Source organism: Lepisma saccharinum, chromosome 10 (genome assembly GCF_977018435.1).
Source record: "Lepisma saccharinum chromosome 10, izLepSacc3.1, whole genome shotgun sequence".
Classification (NCBI taxonomy): Eukaryota; Metazoa; Arthropoda; class Insecta; order Zygentoma; family Lepismatidae; genus Lepisma; species Lepisma saccharinum.
The window spans coordinates 18,692,458-18,713,688 of NC_139238.1; the positions used below are offsets into that span (position 1 = coordinate 18,692,458).

At 40.0% G+C, this 21,231-nt stretch overlaps 1 protein-coding gene across 1 annotated transcript in view; it reads left to right on the plus strand.

Annotated features, from left to right (window-relative positions):
* LOC145993804 (uncharacterized) overlaps positions 1 to 21,231 on the plus strand; it is a 101,874-nt gene that overhangs the window by 3,006 nt on the left and 77,637 nt on the right. The window contains exon 2 of the mRNA XM_083129618.1: positions 19,825 to 19,900. The gene's annotated coding sequence lies outside the window, so the exon portion shown is untranslated. The remainder of the gene's footprint in view (positions 1 to 19,824; positions 19,901 to 21,231) is intronic.

Here is a 21,231-nt window from a genome sequence, read left to right on the forward strand (position 1 = left end):
GATGCCAGCGCTGTTCAGGATTCACAGGTAGTCTAAGTTAGGTTATTTTGTATAAGGGTCTCACCTATCGGACAGTCGAACACCTCTCGGTCAAGCGCAGTATTTCGTCTTCTGACGTCAGGTTAAATGCACTAATTGTTAGGCTAAATAGAGTGTGTTTATGCTGAGAGATTTAACCTAACGAGCCTAACCTAACCACGAAAGAATTCCACCTTTGCGTTAGATGAAATACGGCGATTGGCCGAGAAGGTGTGTGCCTTACATGCGATGAATCATACCCATATTGTAATGATGGCTTCCTGGTATGTATTCCCCATAGAGCCACATTGCACAGTGATGGAGGTTCGAAGTTGTATGACAAACTAATACAATTCTTGTTGTTGAAACCAGAAAAAAATGAATACTGCAGTGGCGTAACAGCCCTTTGAGGGGCAGGGCCTGTCAAAAACTTTTTATTAGGTATTTTCTGAAAATGCTGGGTCAGTACCGAAATTTTGGAGTTTCAACCAGTGGATCGAACTTTTGCACTAGCGTACACGGGCAGAAGAAAATTTTAACATCCATTTCTTTGCAGGCTTTCAAGAATATTAATTTAATAGGGTGTCAATACTTTCTTAGTCTTTTCCAGCTTCTCCTTTGGCACGTTCGGGGTCGAAAACGTGTGACAACCATACCGCTAAATACAGTCTCCAAAATTTAATGTTCGAACTCATTCACAATCTAAAATTTAACACTTTATCAAGAGTTTCATAATCCTACCACCAAAATTTCCATGCCAATTTAAGACTTACTGTTGATATTGAAGAGTGGATATTGCCTCCTCCAAAAAAATAATTCTCAGTCTCCCATACCATAATTTCCGCAACAGTGTAAGACAATAGTAATACTGAAGAATTGGATACCCCGTCAATTTAATGCTCAATCCCCCTCCAACTAAAATACCCGCCATAATCTAAGACGTAGAGTTGAATACTGTCCCCCCAAAGTTGAATTCAGAATCCACCCCCCCCCCCAGAACCCACCTATCATCAATTATGGTCTAATATGTAAGAGTTAGATATCCCTTCCTTTCGATAATGCCCTTAAACACTTTCTTTTCTTCATCTAATGCATTGAATATGGTGCATTTAAGGTGTAAAATCTTTACATACTATATGTTGGGAAAAAATGTAAATATTGAATTTTATACTTGAAGGAAAAAATCCCCCAAAAAAATCTCGATGGCGCAGCCTGCGCATAATTCCCCCCTGTGGGCACCCCTGCACACGGCAGAACAACAACATGTAAATAAGTGTGAGCTGTCACACTGGCGCCAAGGTACTCTTGCGTACACGAGGATTGAACGAAACCAAATTATTTTGTCATTATCGGCGATTTCAGCAGATGCATAGAGCCATGCGCTCTTTATACTTGACATCTTGTGCCTCCCTGATGACTTCGCCTTGTAATCAAGAGGTTCCGGGTTCGATACCGGGTTTATACAAACAGTGGTTCGGATCCTACTTTAAACTGTAGGCCCAGTCCTGATTACCTTATCTGTGCATAAAGTGTTCTTAAACAGAAAACTAGAAAGAACTACTTCTGTTGTTTGGGTAACAGTAACAGACAATAAAAATAATATTGACTTAGTTTACGAACGTAAACCTTTAGAGACAGAACAACCAAGAACTATCAATCGGGAGCCAGAAAAATGTGGCTTGAAATTATTATTTTTTATTTAAAATACGCACACAAATAATAGAAATCTTCCAAAATCTCATTAACCCACTCCGTGTACCCTCTCCAGTATTTAGGGCCTCCTCGATGGCGCAGTGGTAGCGTCTTCTCCTTGTAATCAAGGGGTCCCGGGTTCGATACCCGGTGGAGGCACAAGTGGTTCGGATTCCACTTTAAACTATAGGTCCAGTCCCGATTAGCCTTACTGTGCATAAAGTGGACTTAAAACAACAAATCACTCAAATCACTCTCCAGTATTTACTTTCAATATAAGATTTTCCAACAACATTTCGACGGTCATTTCGATACATTCTGCACATACCAGCACACTGCAATGTGACCACCACATCGCCAGAACGTCCGACAGTCGAACTTGGCAAAACACACCTGCATAAAAGTTGGGCTGAAACGGATTCAGCGTGGCTATAAGGTGAACCCATCGGCTGCACGGGCAGCTCTGTTGCGATACCAAGGAAACTGAAGTTTCGTTTCGGTGATAAGTATAGCAACGTTTTCCATTTGCATGTCTGTATTATCTCCATACTGACTGCTTCTTACCCAACCAACATAAACTGTGAACCAGGGGTGTCCATTCCCTCCCAAGACCGTGAACGCAGTCCCAGCAAAATTGTTTGGGTAATTTGTTTAGAAATAGCCAAAAATACAATATACGATATGCGCGCGCGCTCACACACACACACACACACACACACACACACATACATCATATATATCAGGCCTGTAGCAAAAAATTTATTTCGGGGGGGCTCATTCCTTATCAGCAGCCGCCATAAAAAGGCGAAAAGGAGGGGGGAGGCATTTCTCAGTATATTACAACTTATTATAACAAGACGTTATATATATATAATTACAGTAGAGTCTCGCTTATCCGACATAAACGGGCAGAACGTCGGATAAGCGAAAATGTCTGATAATAGGGAGGTGTTAAGAAAAAGCCTATTAAACGTCAAACTAATGTTATAATTTTACACATTACGAACCTAATACAGTAATCATGTTTTACAACACAGAAAAAATTAAGTGAAAAATGAACTTACAGTTATAGAATTGTCTGAACTAAAAATAGACTACGCTCGCAACTTGCAGTTCTTGTTGCCGATTGATGTTTTTTTTTTCCGGTGGTATGTAGGATAATACGGAATGTCGGATAAGCGAGACTCTGCTGTATAGTCAAACTCATCATCGTCTTACACGTCACAGCAGTTGGACGGGAAAGCCAATCAGATGAGACGATCATATACCACCATGCATTTACACTATTAGACAGCCGAAATAATTGCGGTTTTACTTTGCTGCAAGATACAATAAAGTGACCAACATTCTGCCATGAATTTAAGTGAGATTTCGAATTTTCGGTATTGATTTTAGAGAGATAGTCGCGACAAATTTTGTGCATTTGTATCCGTGGCGTCACTACAGTAAATGTTTCTGGAATGGGTAATATTATACAATAGAATTCATTAACATTTTATATAATATACAGGTTTCAATGCAGATTATAACGTCCTAAGCTGTATGCATTTCTCCACTGGTGCTGGAGAACCAAGTATATTTTAAAATCTTCTTGTGTAAAGTTCAATACAATTTCGCGACCTTGTCGTGATGGTTATAGAAATACATGCTGGAGTCGGGAGATTACAAAAAATAAACCTAGCTCTAATACGGGAGTTGCAGTGAAACAGGCGCAACCACATTTGTTTTTCTGGGAGGGGGGCAAGTAGGCTACCTGGCGTCCATTGGCGTCGCCAGAAATTTATGTACAGAGTCAGCCCAACAATAAAACTTGAATAATTATTATTATCATGCTTATGATTATAGGTACTATATCCTTAGGGAGACTTTTTCACTCGATCTACCAGATGAGCTAATATCCAGCACAACTGTTTTTGCATTATTTTTTTTTTTTGACATTTCATGCAGTAAGTGGACTGAAATGCATAGTAATTCTATTTTGTTATTAACTTTGACACACCTCCTTCAAGATAATGTTTTAAAGGCTAGGAGAAATTTTAGTCATTGTGTTTACATTTTGTGACCTAGCACATAAAACTCTATTTTTTGGAATTTTGGAAATCGTGAAACTAGTTGTTATTTGGTTTAGAATATGAAAACATAAACTGGTTCCTCTATTTTACACTCATATTTTTTTTTTCGATTTAGCGCATTGTTTACTTCCTTATTCTGTTAGAAAACTGACTAATTGAACATTATTTCGATTTAACAATAAAAATGCGTGAAATACATAGAACCACTATGCAATCACAAGGCAGTAACGAAGCAATGATCGTCATTTAAAAAGATGCCTTGAAAGACGTAAATACAACACAGAAGCTGCCACAGGAAATAGCAGCCTGATCTTCTGAGGAGAACTGCGAAGGAAGGGGGGGGGGGGAGGTGCCGCAAAGCAAGGCTGAGTGTACGTGTTTCGCGTGCAATTATTTTCGCCAATTGCCGCTCGAGGCGTGATAAGGCCTGCTCTCCGATAGGCGGAGCTTCTGCGACTGGGGGCATGGCGAAAAGAAATTGACTGACTGCCTTTCGCGGAAAACAAGTTGCCACGTGCACGTGTTGGTAAGGAAGGTTAGTAACAAGAAATCTCATTGCAATGCTCCTTCTCCAAGGTCAGTTCGGTCGAAATGAAAAACGTAATTTTGATTTGCGGCCAGTATCTGTTTGTTTGTGTTTACAGGTATACGTTGGTACACGTGCATTGCGACTGATTCTTTATTGAAACCGTATCGTATATAGTTCCAAGCTTTACCCTATAATTCAGCCGTCGTAGGAACCGGTGTCCATTCCCAGCGCAGAACGGTTATTTTGACAAAATCCTGTTTACCTGCTGGCTGCTTCGGGGAGGAAGGCTTCTTGCCCAAGAAGTAGGCCTAATTGGTTGTTTGACCGCAAGTTCCCTCGTTGGTAAACGCGGCAACAGAGGGTCACTGCCAGAAAGGCGGGTCCCACGCTGGGAGATGCCGCGATTTCACTGTAAAATTGATGAGGTTTTGTTTTACTGAAGGGGACAAGGGGGGAGGGGCGAATAAACCCAAAATCATACATTTCACACACATAATTTCAATTTAGTCACAGCAATTTATGTTAATTATTATAGGGCGTTGCAGGAAGACAGGGGCGGCGCGAGGGGGTGCTAATTTTCTTCCGCACCCCCTTCAGCACTCCCTATCCAAAACCTATATTCTACCGAAAATATTCCCTCTTACAGTGTCATATTATGTCATGTCGTTGTCATATTGAGTGTCGAATGTTAGGTACTGAAGTGAGACTGCTGTTATTATTTACAACAGGCAAGGATTGATCCTACTCCCAAAGAGATTCCGCATTTATTTTCCTGTGCTGTAAGATCAGCGGCCCTTGTCTTTATTTCTTGAGATTTGTTGTTTGTGTCTATTTGTGTTTTTCTATAAATGTATATAGCTCAGTCAGTCTCAATGTCAGTTGTATGTTTTCCTTTGCCCTGTTGATACACGGTTTTGTTGTCCGCCTACTTGTACTTCCTCTTTTCTTCAAGTCGCATTGGAACAAAAATTTTAGTTGCTTTCAAGTATCATCAGGTCGTTCTCGGGAAATTATTTAACGGAAGTTTTATCGGGACTGTAGTTTCCTTCTTAATTCGTTCTATTTGTTCTAGAAACGTACCATTTCAGACTTTTTCAAAGACTGTTACTAAGAGGCCAAAACATCGCGAAGAAATGTTATAGTTCGTTATTGGGAACAGTGCGGCCAGCGGGATTTTAACTAAGAAGTTGCTGTACACTTACAGTTTTGTCCTGACACCACAGCATCTGGGCAGACGAAAGGTAGGCTATGCATTATGTAAAACGAAAAGAGGGGTAACAAAGCAACGGAACATTTTCAGAAAAGTGAAGCAGTCAAAAAAAAAGTGAATTGATAATTACATAAAAGTTACTACATGATTTCGTATTTATTGCGTTATTTTCTTTTTCAAATTGCAGAACTTTATAGTACTGATTACTTTCCTTTACCCAACGCACGCAAACTGAACACTCAGCAGTTGTTGTTAATTATACAACGTACTTGACATTTGATTAATAACTGAATCGCGTACCTCAACTGCTTGAGCCTTGTAATCAAAGGATCCCGGGTTCGATACCCGGTGGAGGCACATAGTGTTTCAGAACCCATTTCAAACTGTAGGCCCAGTCCCGATTAGTCGATCAAGTGGACTTAAAATATGGATGTCAATCTGAAGTGTACATTTCAGTCACGGTCATTTATGTTAATTATTATAAGAGCGTTGCAAGAACATAGTAACTTGAAACTGAAGATTGTCTTTTAGAGAGAGTGAGCAACGCTATTGGGGGGGGGGGATATTCCTCTCCGTGGAAAAATGCCTTGCCTTGCCTTGCCTTGCTTGCCTCTCTATGAAAAAAATCCTCTAGTCCTCCATATATGCCATTGGCCTCCCTTGAACAAGCTGTTGTTTTCAAATTTCCAAACGTCGTTGTTGTGCTAAAATCAGGCAAAAATTAAGCAAGTCATTAGTATTTTTCAGTTTCATTAGCATATTATCATAGATGCCTACTAAATATTGATTAGTATTTGATTTAGGGACAAAAACATGCATGCATATTTTATGTTTTCTTTATTTTCAACGTCGCACCCCCTAAATGTCATTCCGCACCCCCTCAGCACCCCCAGGTGATTAATCCTGGCACCGCCGCTGCAGGAAGATGAATACTTCAAATTGAAGAAGTGTCTTTTAAGGGTGGGGGGGAATATGCCTCGTTTGTACCCACTCTGGAAAACCTCACGCGGATGTCCGTGTTTCTTGATTTCCGACCAGGGCCGGCGCTAGTCAATTTGCAGCTCTGGGCAGTGGCGGCAGATGAAGCTCTCTTCCGACACCCCCTCCCCCTCCCCGTCATTTCTCAGCAACGGGAAATTGAAAATTTAATATAGGCCTAATCCTAAGTAAAACATCAAACTATAAAATATATATAATGAGACTTGTTACGCCATTTAGATATTATTAAGCACAAAAGGATATCTCGCTCGACCATAGTTAAACTTTAAAAAACGCGACACTAATTTTATATTATTATTATATTTTATGAAAACTCTCTGGCTCTGGCTCTGGCTCTCTCTCTCTCTCTCTCTCTCTCTCTTAAACGTATCTGAAATGTAACAAGTATTAGGAAAGAAATGAAGGCTTGACTGCATATCTTTACCGTTGTAGTTATGTGACATATGATTGGATTTGTAAAAGAATTACACGTAATATTCCCAGCTCTCCGCGTTGGTGATCTGTGGTCTGAATTCTTTCCTGCGTTGTCCCCGTATAAAGAGGCTCTGGAGTTCACCCAGCCTCAAATTAATGGGTACTTGGTGGCAACCCTCCGAGATAAAGGCAGCCGGAGAGTGGTGCTGATCACATCACCTTCAAAATGGCCGATATCGAGAATGTGTGCGGCCCTACCCCCCCATCCTCTAAATGGGCCTTGATGACATGGTGCTATATGCACAGGAAACTTGAAAATTCACTATGATGTTTAAGCTGCTCAAATCTTTCTCTTAGAGCTAAAATAATCGTCTAGGACCTGGTAATAAAAATCAACTTTGTACCGTTTTTGTGGATCTTCAACAGTTTCATCATACTGAAACTGCATCTTCTTTCGATTTCGGCCCTGAGCAGTGTTGTCCATCTTTGAATCATCTATATCTAAATTCGATACCAATTATTTCTCATGAACCGGGACTCACAGATCGCCACCCCCCTACGCCTCCACGAGTGGAGGGAGGGAAACCCTTCCAGGCTGCCAAGTGGCGTCTAAGAAACTTTGAAATGTTACATCACTCCTGCTTTTTTCAAAGCGCTGATATGTTTGCAATAAATAATCTAACAGCATCCAACACATCGTAGATTAACGTTTTGAAGACAATTGCTCATTACATTACGTGGTGTAAAAAGCCATTCCAGATAACTAGTGAACAAAGGAAAGTAAAGCCACACAACTGGTTTGCAATACACTGAGCCTGATGTGCGACATTTTGAACAGTTTTATTGTCGGCATTTATTTGAAGGAGCGCATCAGAGACCTCTGAGTTAAGGTATCGAATCTGCTTTCCCACCTTGAGGCACTCCGTGGTTTTAAAGTGAGACTACTGATATGTTCCTTCCAAGTTATATAATATAATATTATAACTTTCAACTTTTCAATAGGCTTATATTTTCTTTTCTTCAAATTTTGCCGCCCTGAAAATTTGCCGCTCTGTGCGGTGGCACGTTTCGACCCCCCACTGGCCATGTTCAATGAAACATGCTAACAATAATAATCAAATGCACTTACACCAATAATATGTTCTTGCCCTTCATAACCTTCCTTCATCTCATGTCTCTGTGAGCCTCTTTTCTTTGCCCTACCTATATGCAGACCATAATAATAATAATAACAACAATAATAAATAAGTCTGTACCGCCCCCCGTCTAACCTTGCGAAATTTATCTGGGCTTTTTATAAATTGATTTTGTCCCTCACCGTGGCCACGAGACGCACGCTGGTACCTGAGGGAAACATAACTTTTCTCCTGAAATTTCGGCCTGTGTATGGGAACAGTGGCCACCCACCATCGAGGGGAAATTGGGGAGCTCCGAAACCTACGAGCACGACTGGCGGTTCGTCGTGCTGACTACACGTCATCCCGTAACCAGTTTGATGAACACCCACCCGTTGAGGCATGTGGGAGTGAGGTCCGTAGGTAATGCGCTACAGGTTAAAGGAGTTATATAGTGATTTTTTATTTTGTGCTTTTGTGGAAAATGTAAATTCCGAACCGAAAATGTAAGTATACAGTAGAACTGAGGTGGGGGGGGGGGGACTGTCTTAAATCGTCTTTTAAGATATTTTTTGTAAGAAGTTTTATCAAACTGTCAGAAGATACTCTAAAGACAACTAAAAATGAACTAAAAACATCGTTATTTTGACTAAAAAATCAAAAATTGTACTAACATAACAAATTAAATAATTAATATAAATATAAATAAAGTTATATATATATATGAAACATTTATTACTTTTTTAATTTAATTTTTTTGCTGACAATTTTTTAAAAAATAAAATATCCTCCTTTTTCACGCTGAATATAGTACCAACTTTGATGCCACGATCGAAGCTCCAGCGCGATGACGTGAAAAGCGAACATACTGTGATGGTGGAACGGACCTCACAACTCGTGTTTCGTGCTGGTCCCTATTCTCGCTGTTTTAGACCTTTTTATCAGCCCGAAAGAACTTTCACCCACAGATGACCTTCGCCCTGGATAAGATCGAATCGCGTGAAGGACACGTGAGACATTTTAGCGCGCCTGCATCGCAACCGACGAAAAAAATGCATATACATACATACATATCGCTCGCTACGAGGGTGACCTCTAGCGGAGGGGCTGCAAACGATCAAAAGGACGTTCTCTTATCAGCACCGAAAAGGATGTGTCAGGCTTGCTCTTGGAATCATGAGCGGATTGACGCCAATGGGGAGAATCGTAGCTACAGAGTTCTGCTCCAAATGCATCCCTCGCACCGCTTGGGACAAATGTTATTCACATAACTTATACGTCTTTTTAATATTCACGAGGGGTGCAGCGGGAATGATCCTTTTAGGAGACACGCAAATGTCAACCTCCCTTCCACGTAATCCGCCCTGGTCTACATTTGCAGACTAGCGAGTCTCTGGCGTCTGGATTCACGGCCAGTATAATTCTCCGTTGGACTCGTATTGTGTCATCCCTATGTGTTTGTCCCTTCATCGCATCTCGCCACCTTTCATCTTCATCTCATCACTTTTCATCCTCATCTCATCACCTTTCATCCTCATCTCATCACCTTTCATCCTCATCTCACCACCTTTCATCCTCATCTCATCACCTTTCATCCTCATCTCACCACCTTTCATCTTCATCTCACCACCTTTCATCTTCATCTCAGCACCTTTCATCTTCATCTCACCACCTTTCATCTTCATCTCACCACCTATCATCCTAATCTCACAACCTTTCATCCTCATCTCACAACCTTTCATCCTCATCTCACCACCTTTCATCTTCATTTCACCACCTTTCATCTTCATCTCACCACCTTTCATCCTCATCTCACCACCTTTCATCATCTCACCACCTTTCATCCTCATCTCACCACCTTTCATCCTCATCTCACCACCTTTCATCCTCATTTCACCACCTTTCATCCTCATTTCACCACCTTTCATCCTCATCTCACCACCTTTCATCCTCATCTCGCCACCTTTCATCTTCATCTCACCACCTTTCATCCTCATCTCACCACCTTTCATCCTCATCTCACCACCTTTCATCCTCATCTCATCACCTTTCATCTTCATCTCACCACCTTTCATCTTCATCTCGCCACCTTTCATCCTCATCTCACCCCCTTTCATCTTCATCTCACCACCTTTCATCCTCATCTCACCACCGTTCATCCTCACATCACCGATAAGCCAACAGTGGCAGAAAAGTGAAGTAAAATAGTAAAATAAACTTAATAAGAAATCAAATCAATCAATATTCACGTGCAAGTGGCGTCAATTTTTGAAACACTCAAAGGATTGCTTTATAATCTTATGCAATAATATATCGTAAGTAGCCTGAGGATTTGGTCTAAAATGCCTTTTTTTTGTTTCTTGACCAGAAAATGTAAGCTATTACCATTAAAACCGTTTCAAGCCATTTCTGAGAGAAACGCAATATTTTTATAATTTTATAATTGTCATTTTATAATGGCTGTTTTGGTCTATTGTATTTCCAATATGGCTGATTTTACAGTGCCTAATCCAGGAAAATTAATAAAAATCTGTCGATGTTTATCTATTTTAGTCCATATTTTGTATTTTTCGGTACTTTTTTGCCTTGCTATTTTGAGAGTTTTTAATGCCTATTGATCCTCATACTTGGCTATGATCCCTTTCCTCTAATAACAATGTGACCACAGATAGTGTAAATAATATAGGACACTCAAAAGTATCTCAATGGAGAAATATTCAAAATATTTCATAAAAATTTGTTAACAGTCCGTAAATAAATTGTGAGAATTTTTTTTAGGTGTATAATTATGAAGCATTTTGTTCTTTAAAGCACGGGAACATTATTTCTAATATGAAATATAATAGAGTCCAGCGCAGATATTTCTGCCGTGCGATGCGCGAAACAACTAAAGAAGCAGTGTTGCTAATGGAGCAGATAGAAAAATCGCTGCAGTGCGCCGATGCACAGCTGTTACGTACAACAATAAAATTAGAGAATTCAGGTCTATCTAACGTTGAGTTTTAAACGTCATGCATATTACCAGGACTAGGATTAATATGTACTAACAAGTGGCTTTGTATGTAGCTACATACATATGGACTAAAAATTCGCAAAATATGAACTAACACATAAGTAAAATTACCAAAAATGCTGCAAAGAAGACTTCTTCATACGATTCCTTATTTGAGTGATTTCAAACAAAATAAAAATATATATATATTATTTTTCATTGCATTAATGCACTGGTGGCGTTCTAACTTTTCACTCCCAAAACCCGTATACACTGGTATGGAACTGCAACGGCAGATAACAACATGCCAACATGTTAAACCGCTACAATTGCACCATAACACTCCTCCTGAAGCAGTATTATTATTTCCTCTCTGAGATCGGCGACAGTCGGTTGCCTTTGTTGTACATTTACAAAGGATGCCGGCTTCCACAACAATAACAAGTACATATACTGCCACTAGACGATAAGCTGCGCGGCTTTTTCTTTTGTTATGAACCAGGGCCGGCGCTAGTCATTTTGCCTCCCTGGGAGGTGGCGGCAGATGCCGCTCTATTTCGACCCCCCCCCCCCGGTCATTACGCAGCAACGGAAAATTGAAAATCAATATATTCCTAACTAAAACATCAAAATATAAAATAAATAATGAGACTTCTTATGCTATTTCAATACTATTCAGCGCAAAAGAATATCTCGCTCGATCACAGTTTTAAATAGGCTTATTTTTTTCTTCTCTTCAAATTTTGCCGCTCTGGGCGATGGCACGGTTCGACCTCCCCTTCCGCCGGCCCTGCTATGAACTTGGTCACCCATCAAAGCATGGCAATTTTAACACAGAAAACAATATGTATCGCATTAAACAGCAAAAATGACAGCCTCCTCTATGCAATTTCTACAAGAACACGTGCCGGAGCCAGAGTTGAAATGATGTTGGAGCCACATAATTTATTTATTTTGAATAATTCCAAAATTATGAAATATGAACAATTTGTTGCTGCTGTTCGCTGCTCTCTTGCCAAAATGCTTTATTGGGATGCTAACACCATGACTGGCTTCCTCCTTCATGAACTCGTGCACGTTGCTTAGAATTTCCCGAGCTTAGCTATGCAAGGTTTTTGATTTCAACTTCGACAGAACTGGAGGCATTATGGAATTTAACGTTCATTAGCAAACACACACTTTTACATACACACACGCAATACACGCACACAATGTCAAACCGGTCAAATACTTAGCATAAAATAAAAATATGGTGCTTCCAATCCAACAAAACTCACCGCCACTTTACCTGTCTTTCCCCTTCCGTGACAGAAATAGTGCTTCATTATTACAGTTGGCAACACTAGTTACTAGCTAGCCAATGAACATGCACTGCATAAAAGAAGCAAGCACTACGCCGTGCTATATTGCCACATTACCGTCCCTGCCGAACGGTGGGAACCGCGAGCTGGAGCGCTATTCAATTGTTTTCAATGATGTTTGCGCGAGTGTGTCCAGGAATGGAATGACAATATGGCAACAATAGCGAAGGTTTTCGAGCAGGGTAGAACACGTGATGCTAAGAGAGAGGGAGACGAAACGAAAATTCGTTTCTACGCAACGGCAAATTTACGTGTGTGGCACTCTAACAGGCAAGTTTTTGGAAGGGCTCGAGCCCCACAGGCCCATATAAGGTGGCGCCACGGCTCACGTGTAAACAATTCACAAACGCCAAAACAAATATGTAAATTTATCTCAACGCCACGTGAGCCTTTTTGATGTTTCTTTAGAGTTTTGTTCGTTTCTTAACTGTAGCAAAACCAGATGGGATGTTCAAAATGTGCATTGGCATTGTTTATTCATTTTTGTTTTCATGGGGTAATTAACAAATCGTTCATGCGCAGTACATTGAATGCAGTGCTAATAATGGAAATTCCTGGCTTTGGCGAGTTTTGGGATAGCAAGGGTAGATACTTGTATGCACATGGGGACAATGACGTATGTGGGGAGATGCTTATGCAAAGTATCTTAACTGGAGAGGGGTGGCATCTTTCCCGATGTAATTGTAATAGTATTTCTAATAGAACGGCATTGGTGCGACGGATAAGTATCATTTTATAGTATAGCACATTTTTTTAATATTGAGCACATTTTTTTTTGTTTCTTCATGCATCTGTAGAAAAACTTCCCCAGTCAGTTTCTCGAAGTTCCACACATATTTCCATCATGATTTGGCATAGGCAGATGTACTACGCAGAAGTTTCAGCGAAAAATGCAGGCTCAAAGAGGATTCGAACCAGCGTCTCTGCCTTGCCGTGCCATTGATCTGATAATTAAGCTACGGTTTGAGTCTTGGCACAGTGGAGTGGTTAGCACAGCGAGCCACGATGTCAGGGATCTTGCGGTCGAATCTCGGACTGTGCATGGGTGTTCCTTGTGAGTGTCCCTTCATCAATGTCATATCATCACCCATCCTCTTCTTCGGGTTAAACCAAAAGAAGCAGAAGAGGGACATAATATAAACCAAATCAATCAGTTGATCGATCGAATTCTACTCGAGGGTGTACGAATTATTCTGCTTCGATGGATACCCTCGTTAATCTGTTCCCATCTTTTCCCGTCTTACGAGTTTCTATCTTTCTCTTTCTCTCTCTTTCCTTTTTAACTGTTTCCCTCTTTCCTTTACTGCTTCTCTCCTGCAACCTTTCTTCTTGTCCAAGTTTCTACATTTTTTTACGGTTTCTTTATTTTTCTCCTTGTTTCTGTCTTTTTCCTTCTTTTACTTTTTCTTTCTTTTTCTGACTTTTCTTTCTTTTCTATATTTTTCTTTCTTTTTCTCCACTTTCTTTCTTTTTCTGTCTTTTGCTTTCTTCCGTCTTTTTCTGTCTTTCTCTTTCTTTTATGTCTTTCTTTTTCTGTTTTCTCTATCTTTTCTTTCTCCTTCTTTTATGTCTTTCTCTTTCTTTTCAGTTTTTCTTTCTTTTTCAGTTTTCTTTTTTCTCTTTCTTTCTTTTCTGTATTTTTCTTTCCTTTTCTCTCTTTCTTTTTCACTTTCTTTTCTTTTGTCTTCCGCTTTCTTTTCTGTAATTCTCTTTCTTTTTCTGTCTTTCTTTTTCTTTTCCATTTGCTTTTTATTTCTGTCTTTCTCTTTCTTATCCATTTTCTTTTTTCTTTCGCTTTCTTTTCTGTCTTTCGCTTTCTTTTCTGTCTATTTCTTTCTTTTCTGTCTTTCTTTTTCTCTTTCTTTTTCTTCTGTTTTTCTCTTTCTTTTTCTGTCTTTCTATTTTTTCCATTTTCTTTCTTTTTCTGTCTTTCTTTTTCTCTTTATTTCCTTTCTGTCTTTTTCTGTTTCTTTCTTTTTCTGTCTTTCGCTTTCTTTTCTGTATTTTTCTTTTCTGTCTTTTCTTTTTCTTTTTCTGCATTTCGCTTTATATTCTGTATTTTTCTTTCTTTTTCTGTCTTTCTCTTTCTTTTCCATTTTATTTCTTTTTCTGTCTTTCTCTTTCTTTTTGTCTTTCTCTTTTCTTTCTGTATTTTTTCAGGTTTCTGTCCATCATTTCTTCCCCCCTCCTCTGTATCTCACCTTTTTTCCCATTTGTTTCTCTTTCTTCACTTTCTCCCTATATTTCTGTCAAACATTCTTTCTCTCTCTCATCTTCTTGGCCCTCTCTGTTCCATATTAAAATATTCTGAAAATTTCTTGTTAAAGGTCGTTTGGGTTGGCAAGATGCCAGCCACTGATGATGGATGAAGGAACACTTTCAAAGGAACACTCAGGTCCAGGACGGGACTAGAACCACGGAACCTTTTTTCTTTTATTGGATCATGAATTTACTACTGAACGCGCTCAGTAGCAAAGGCGTGTGTATCTTTCTAACGATTTCGCACCCTCATTGGAAGATAGAATTGAGATTTAGAAACCAACATGGCAATGTCAGGCTCATCAGTGTCCATTTAACTCATTCCTATATTCCACGTCAACTATGACCTTGACAGAGCTGGAGAGTTTGTTGTGTTTTTCTGCGCCAAGAGCTGCTGTCATTTTGGACTTGTGCCGTAAAAACAACTCTCTCTCGGTCACTGTTTCCCTCTCTCCCTCTTTCTCTCTCTCTCTCCCTCTTTCTCTCTCTCTCTCTATCCCTTCTCTCTCTACTTTTGCTGCTTTGTAAGTGATTTCCAGCTACCAAGCAGAGAATATGTAGGTCAGGGTATCGAGAAGGTGAAAAGGCAGGATATCTTTGTGTTTTTTTTTTTACCTTTTTTTGCCCAAACCAACAGTTAGAAAGTTGGACAAATTATTTTGAACCAGCTCATGTTAATGTGCGGAACTAAATCGGCCTCCCCCCACTTCACAAACATACACATATCTCTCTATGGTTGCCCACACCTTTATACCATAGACAAAACAACATCAACATTGATTGAAGTACTATCGTACCAATGATTGAACTACGAGGCTGCCACCTAGCGGCTACTTCGAAGTGTCTATTATATCTCCACCATTTGCATGATACGAAATCAAAATGGATGGATGGTAGAAAGAGAGAAAGTATTGAAATTAGTAAAAGCGAACGTCACAAATTCACTGACGCTAGCAGAGGGAATCTACAGTATAAATTGGAAGTTAATTACGGATGTTTTTGTCCGCTGTTTTTATCCTGAACTTGTGAGTAAAGTAGAAAGTTGAAGGTTAGCCCACTAATTGACAGTTACCGGGCTTGCTGCTGAAAATCTTCAAGTGTACATAGCCGCACGCACGCGCTGAACTCCTCAATGTGGGGAATAGTGAGCATTAGAAGTTGAATTTAATGAAATGGGCAGTTTTTTTCTCCGCAAGTATTTGGGATTCCAGCGAAGTGGCGACACAGTAGTCAAGCATGGATATCCGCTGGATTTAATTTTGTGAAGTGCTGGACTTGGGGTGGGGTCTGGCTTGAAAACTTAGAAACTTTTCCCACAGACTAAATTTTTCAAACAGTTTAAAATCTGCTTTTGCAAATAATTTGGATACTACTTTTGCAATTGCATATAATTTGGAAAAAACTTTTTTTTTTCTAGGAAGATTGACATATTTCCTTTTCGCAGATGAGTTGGGTTGGAAACTTTTTTTGCAAACTGGTTGGAAACATTTCCTTGAAATGGGTGGCAAACATGTTTTGCAAACGGTTTTTCGAAGACGGGTTGGAAACTTTTTTTGTAGGCGGGTTGGAAACTATTTTTGCAAACGGGTTGGCAACTTTTTTTTTGTTGGAAACCTTTTTGCCATGGGTTGGAAACTTTTTTGCAAACGGGCTGGGGAACTTTTTTTGCAGACAGCTTGAAAACACTTTTTTTTTGTAATTTAGAAGCTTCCTGTAAATAGCCTGAAAACTTTTTTTTTTGCAACTGGTTGGAAAACTTGCAGACGGTTTGTAGAAAAAATGCAAACAAATTGTAAAGTTTTCCACAAAATTTGGAAACTTTTTGCAACGATTTGGAAAGCTTTACAACACAATTTTGGGAACATTTACATACTATTAGGAAACTCATTGCACACAATGCTTTCTTTTTGAACAGAGAACAACGTAAACTTTTTACCGTGCCTGTACTTTAAGCACACGGCGTTCCCGAGGTGAAGGCAAAATCCTTGAAAGAAAAAAAAAATCTTGCAACATAACCGTGAGAGAGATCATCAAGTGTGAAGGCAGTTTGTAGCAAAAGAGGACAGCTGATACGTTCCTTCTTCCTTCTCTCCCCAATTTTCTTATTTTTTTTACCCCCTTTCTTTCCCATATCTTGCTGATTGAGAAGGTGTTAGTTTCCCCGAGAGCAACCCCCTACCCCTACCCCACATACCACATCGACCAAGTGTTGTGCCGGTGTCTGAGTGTTCCTTATCGGACCACTCTGCTCCGTTACTTCTCCCAATGGAGATGACCTTCGCCCAAACTTCCCGTTGTCAAAAAGTATTTTCTTCTCTTTCTCGGATTCATAACTTTCTACTGGGAAGATCTGGCCTGTGAGAATCAGCGTTCGGTAGTAAATTTTAAAAAAGTAACAGATTACTGTTACTTGGTTGAAGTAAATTTTAAAAAGTAACAGATTACTGTTACTTGGTTGAAGTAAATTTTAAAAAGTAACAGATTACTGTTACTTGGTTGCAGTAAATTTTTAAAAAAGTAACAGATTAATGTTACTTGGTTGCAGTAAATTTTTAAAAAGTAACAGATTACTGTTACTTGGTTGCAGTAAATTTTTAAAAAGTAACAGATTACTGTTACTTGGTTGCAGTAAATTTTAAACAAGTAACAGATTACTGTTACTTGGTTGTATTAAATTTTAAAAAGTAACAGATTACTGTTACTTGGTTGTAGTAAATTTCAAAAAGTAACAGATTACTGTTACTTGGTTGAATTCAATTTTAAAAAGTAACAGATTACTTTGTTCGAGAAGTAACATATTTACAGTTACTTATTTTGGAAAAGTAACTCACTTGCAGTTACTGGTACTTGAGAAGTAACTAAGTTACTTTTACACTTACTTTCTGTTGGAAAATCTTGCAAAGAGCTTCAACTGTAATCAAATATGAATATGGCTAGTGTTGCTCACGAGACGTCTCGTGGGTAACACTATATCTGGCACGTAATATATCTTCATATTTCAACAAAACACTGAAGTCGTCAAGTGCTATTGGAAATGATGTATTCCAAAAAGGCGTTGATGTTTTAAATTTAGCATGCAACGAAGCCTAGCTCCCTTGCATTAGAATATTCCGTGAAAATTCTTTCACCTTAGTATCCAGAGAAGAATGTACTTGGAAACAGGGTTGTCAAATTGGTATTGGTCGCTAGATGGCGCCTAAATGTTAAGTATTGGTTTCCAAGTGGCACCGACCTGTGCGGCGGAGTGGTGCGACGTCATGGCTCTAGGAGGTTCGAATCCCGTCCTGGGCAAGGTGTTCGTTGTGACTGTCCTTTATCATATCATGAAGGACAATCATCCTCATCTTTGCAATTAGTGTCAGAAAAGCGAAGTAAAATAAACCAAATCAATCATTTCAAGTTGCACCTCACGGGCCATTCCCCGTGGAGGCAAGAGTGGTTCGGATCCCACTTTAAACTGTATAGGTTCAGTCCCGATTAGCGAAACTGTGCATAAAGTGGACTTAAAACACCAAATCAAGTTGTGCCTAAATAGTGGTTCAGTTTCCACAGTCGAGGACAGTTTTTTCTTAATCGGGTAGTGCAAGAAAAAAAAATTCAAAACTTGAAAGTGAAGGTGAAAACTCAAAAATTAGAAAGCGAAATAAGAAAGCCAAAATAATAATGTGAAAACTTTTCATAACTTGTGGTCTTAACTGCTGACTTATTCTTCCATCGCCACCACAGCTGTTGGTCCGAACGGTGTAAAATTACACGACACAAACAATAAACCAACAGCTCAGCTCTCCCGGGGGGGATCCGGCAATTGAAAATCAACAGCCTCCCTCCACCTCCCCCGTCCTGTGACCTCCCGTTTGAGAACACCGCGAGCTTTTTTGTCCCGCCGTCGTATCTTGAATATTTATCACAATCTACAAGACAGAAAACTGGTTATTGGTGATCTGATGGTCTTTAATTACGTTTTAGAATCCTGCAACATAAATTTACGTCGGCTGTATTTAATTTGGTGGCTTTCGGCTGACAGGACATTCGAGTTTCCATACTCCCGCTAGCTCCCGATAGAGGAGAATGTCAATACGAAGCAACATACAGTTGATATTTAATACTTTACGTACCTCCTGCATGTCAAGTTCAAAGAAAATGATGGAGAAAGAATCACAACACCCAATCTGTCATTTGAAAACAATGGCAGCAGCAGGATGTAGGAGGTGCAGGCATTAGCGTGCCGAACATTTTCGAAAGGGGAGTTATGTATATCTTTTGGTAGTCAGTCCTCATTTTGCTATCTTTTCCTGCCTTTGATGTTGTTTTTTGAGGAATGCCGGGTCAAAGGGGGCTATGACCCCCATCAACCCCCAACCTTGGGAACGCCACTGGTGAGGTGTTGAGCTTACTATAAGGGGGCAATGTATATGTTACCGAGAAAAAAAAACCGCACTTGTTATGTGAGATGTTGCGGATCTTTGGGCCGATCTCGCAAAATACGAGTTGTGGGAATCTACAGTTTTCCAAACGCCTGTAGGCCTGTAGCGTCGTCGCCTTGTAATGAAGGGGTACCGGGTTCGATACCCGGTGCATAAAGTGGACTTAAAAACACCAACTCAATCAAAACTCCAAACGCCTGTCTTATTCAGAAGCAAATTTAGAAACAAGGAAGACTCCTGCCAGACGTTGCATGAGCTCCCACAGTTTTCAATGCATTATGACACAACAACAAAAGAAAAACCGACCTTTGTCGATTTCGCCGTTAATATCCGCAACGCCTCGTACGACGCATGAGTGAATTTGCGTGCCTACGTGGCGGAGTGGTTAGCGCAGCGCGCCCCGAACTCCAGGGGTCCCGTGTTCGAATCTCGGCCTTGACATGGGTGTTCTTTGTGAGTGTCCCTTCATCACTCATCGTCATCTTTGCGAAAGTGGCAGAAAAGTGAAGTAAAATAAACGAAATCAATCAGTGAAAAAGCGTAAGTGTATTTGTACAGAAAATGCTCTCATTGAAGACTGATGGTGGCTATTTCTTAAGAGCTATTGCTTACAACTTTCCGAATGGAACGTAATCCCGCCCGCGGAATAACAAGAGTCTACTGTATTTTGTGCATTAACTATGATTAATTAGTTAAATAGTTAACCAAAATGTAATCCATGTCTTTTTTTATCTTTCAGACTTTTTATGCGTCCGACCGTGTTACATACACATTATCTGCGACGAGATTTCCCTCCTTATAGTTTAAAAAGTGAGGTAAGTCCTAATGATATTTATTGTTACTTCCTTTTTTATCATATCTAACGATATAACTGAGAAGGAACTGATGGGGGCTATATCTCCTCCAGAAAGTTTGAGTAAATGAAGATTTTCAAAAGAAAGCAGTGAAGAACTCGATGGGAAAACCAAAACACTACTCCCCTTTTAAAACGACCCCCGATCACAATGTTTGTCTTTGGACAACTATTTAAACGGTTAAAAGTGTTAAATACGAAATGTTTTATAGTGTGTAACGCCCACCCCCTAGAACGCAGTTATGTATAGTCGACGCGATAGCTACGTTAACGACCGGCTGGCTTTGAAGTCGACGAAGCGCGCCCACCAGCTCCAACAATGTGACTGAGACTCCACGTGGAGTAGACGAGCACAATGACAGCTGCGCCCATTGGCTCAAGGACTCCATGTGGAGTAGACGTGCACAATGACAGCTGCGCCCATTGGCTGAAGGGTGAGTGTCTTTGGACGAAAACAAATCGCCCGCTATTTATCCCCACCCACGTTTGTGGCGGCGGCTTTCTTTATTTCTTCGACGTCAACGAAGTAAACGCGTGGACTTTAATAACCACCTTTACAATTCCAGCCCCCTGCCCCCCCCCCCAATCTGCGTAAGCAAGCGGATATTGGAAGCAGTGACGTGTTTTTTTTAGTTATTTTCGTTCGAGACTGAATTTCGATAAAGTATTATTTGTAACGTGTTGTATGAGAATGTTTTATATTTCCCGCTTAAGGGCACATTTCAATAGCCCTAATCCCTATTGGGAGGGTAATTATGGGGGTCAGAACCCCCCTCCCCACCTTTTTGGGCTTTATTTTGCAGAAGAAAATAGTGTAATATAATTAATTTGCTCAGTTTAGTCTTCATAACTGCATTAAAAAGTTCTTTTTTTTCATCATTTGAAGAATGATCAAGCAAGGATGAAATACATGGAACATCAAAAGTTCGAACCAATGGCCTCTGGTTTCAAAGCCCATCACACGAACTACCCCGCCATAAAATCAGGCATATACAGTAAAACTTCTCCTAACGGACACACCTGAATAGCGGACACCTCTAAATTACGGACATTTTTAAATTCCCCGGCAGAAATACATGGGGTTTAATGGCAATATTACTTCTCAATAACGGACGCGGACACTCCCGAATGCAAATTAAACTTCTTAATAACGGACAGCCTGAAAGAAAACTGTCGCAATTCCTGGAATTCGACACAACAATGGACAGTATTTCGAACTGGCGCGCATTGTTTAATGTTACACCGAACGTATTTCTTTTAGTGCAGACAGTAGACAGTATTCTTTGTGGTTAT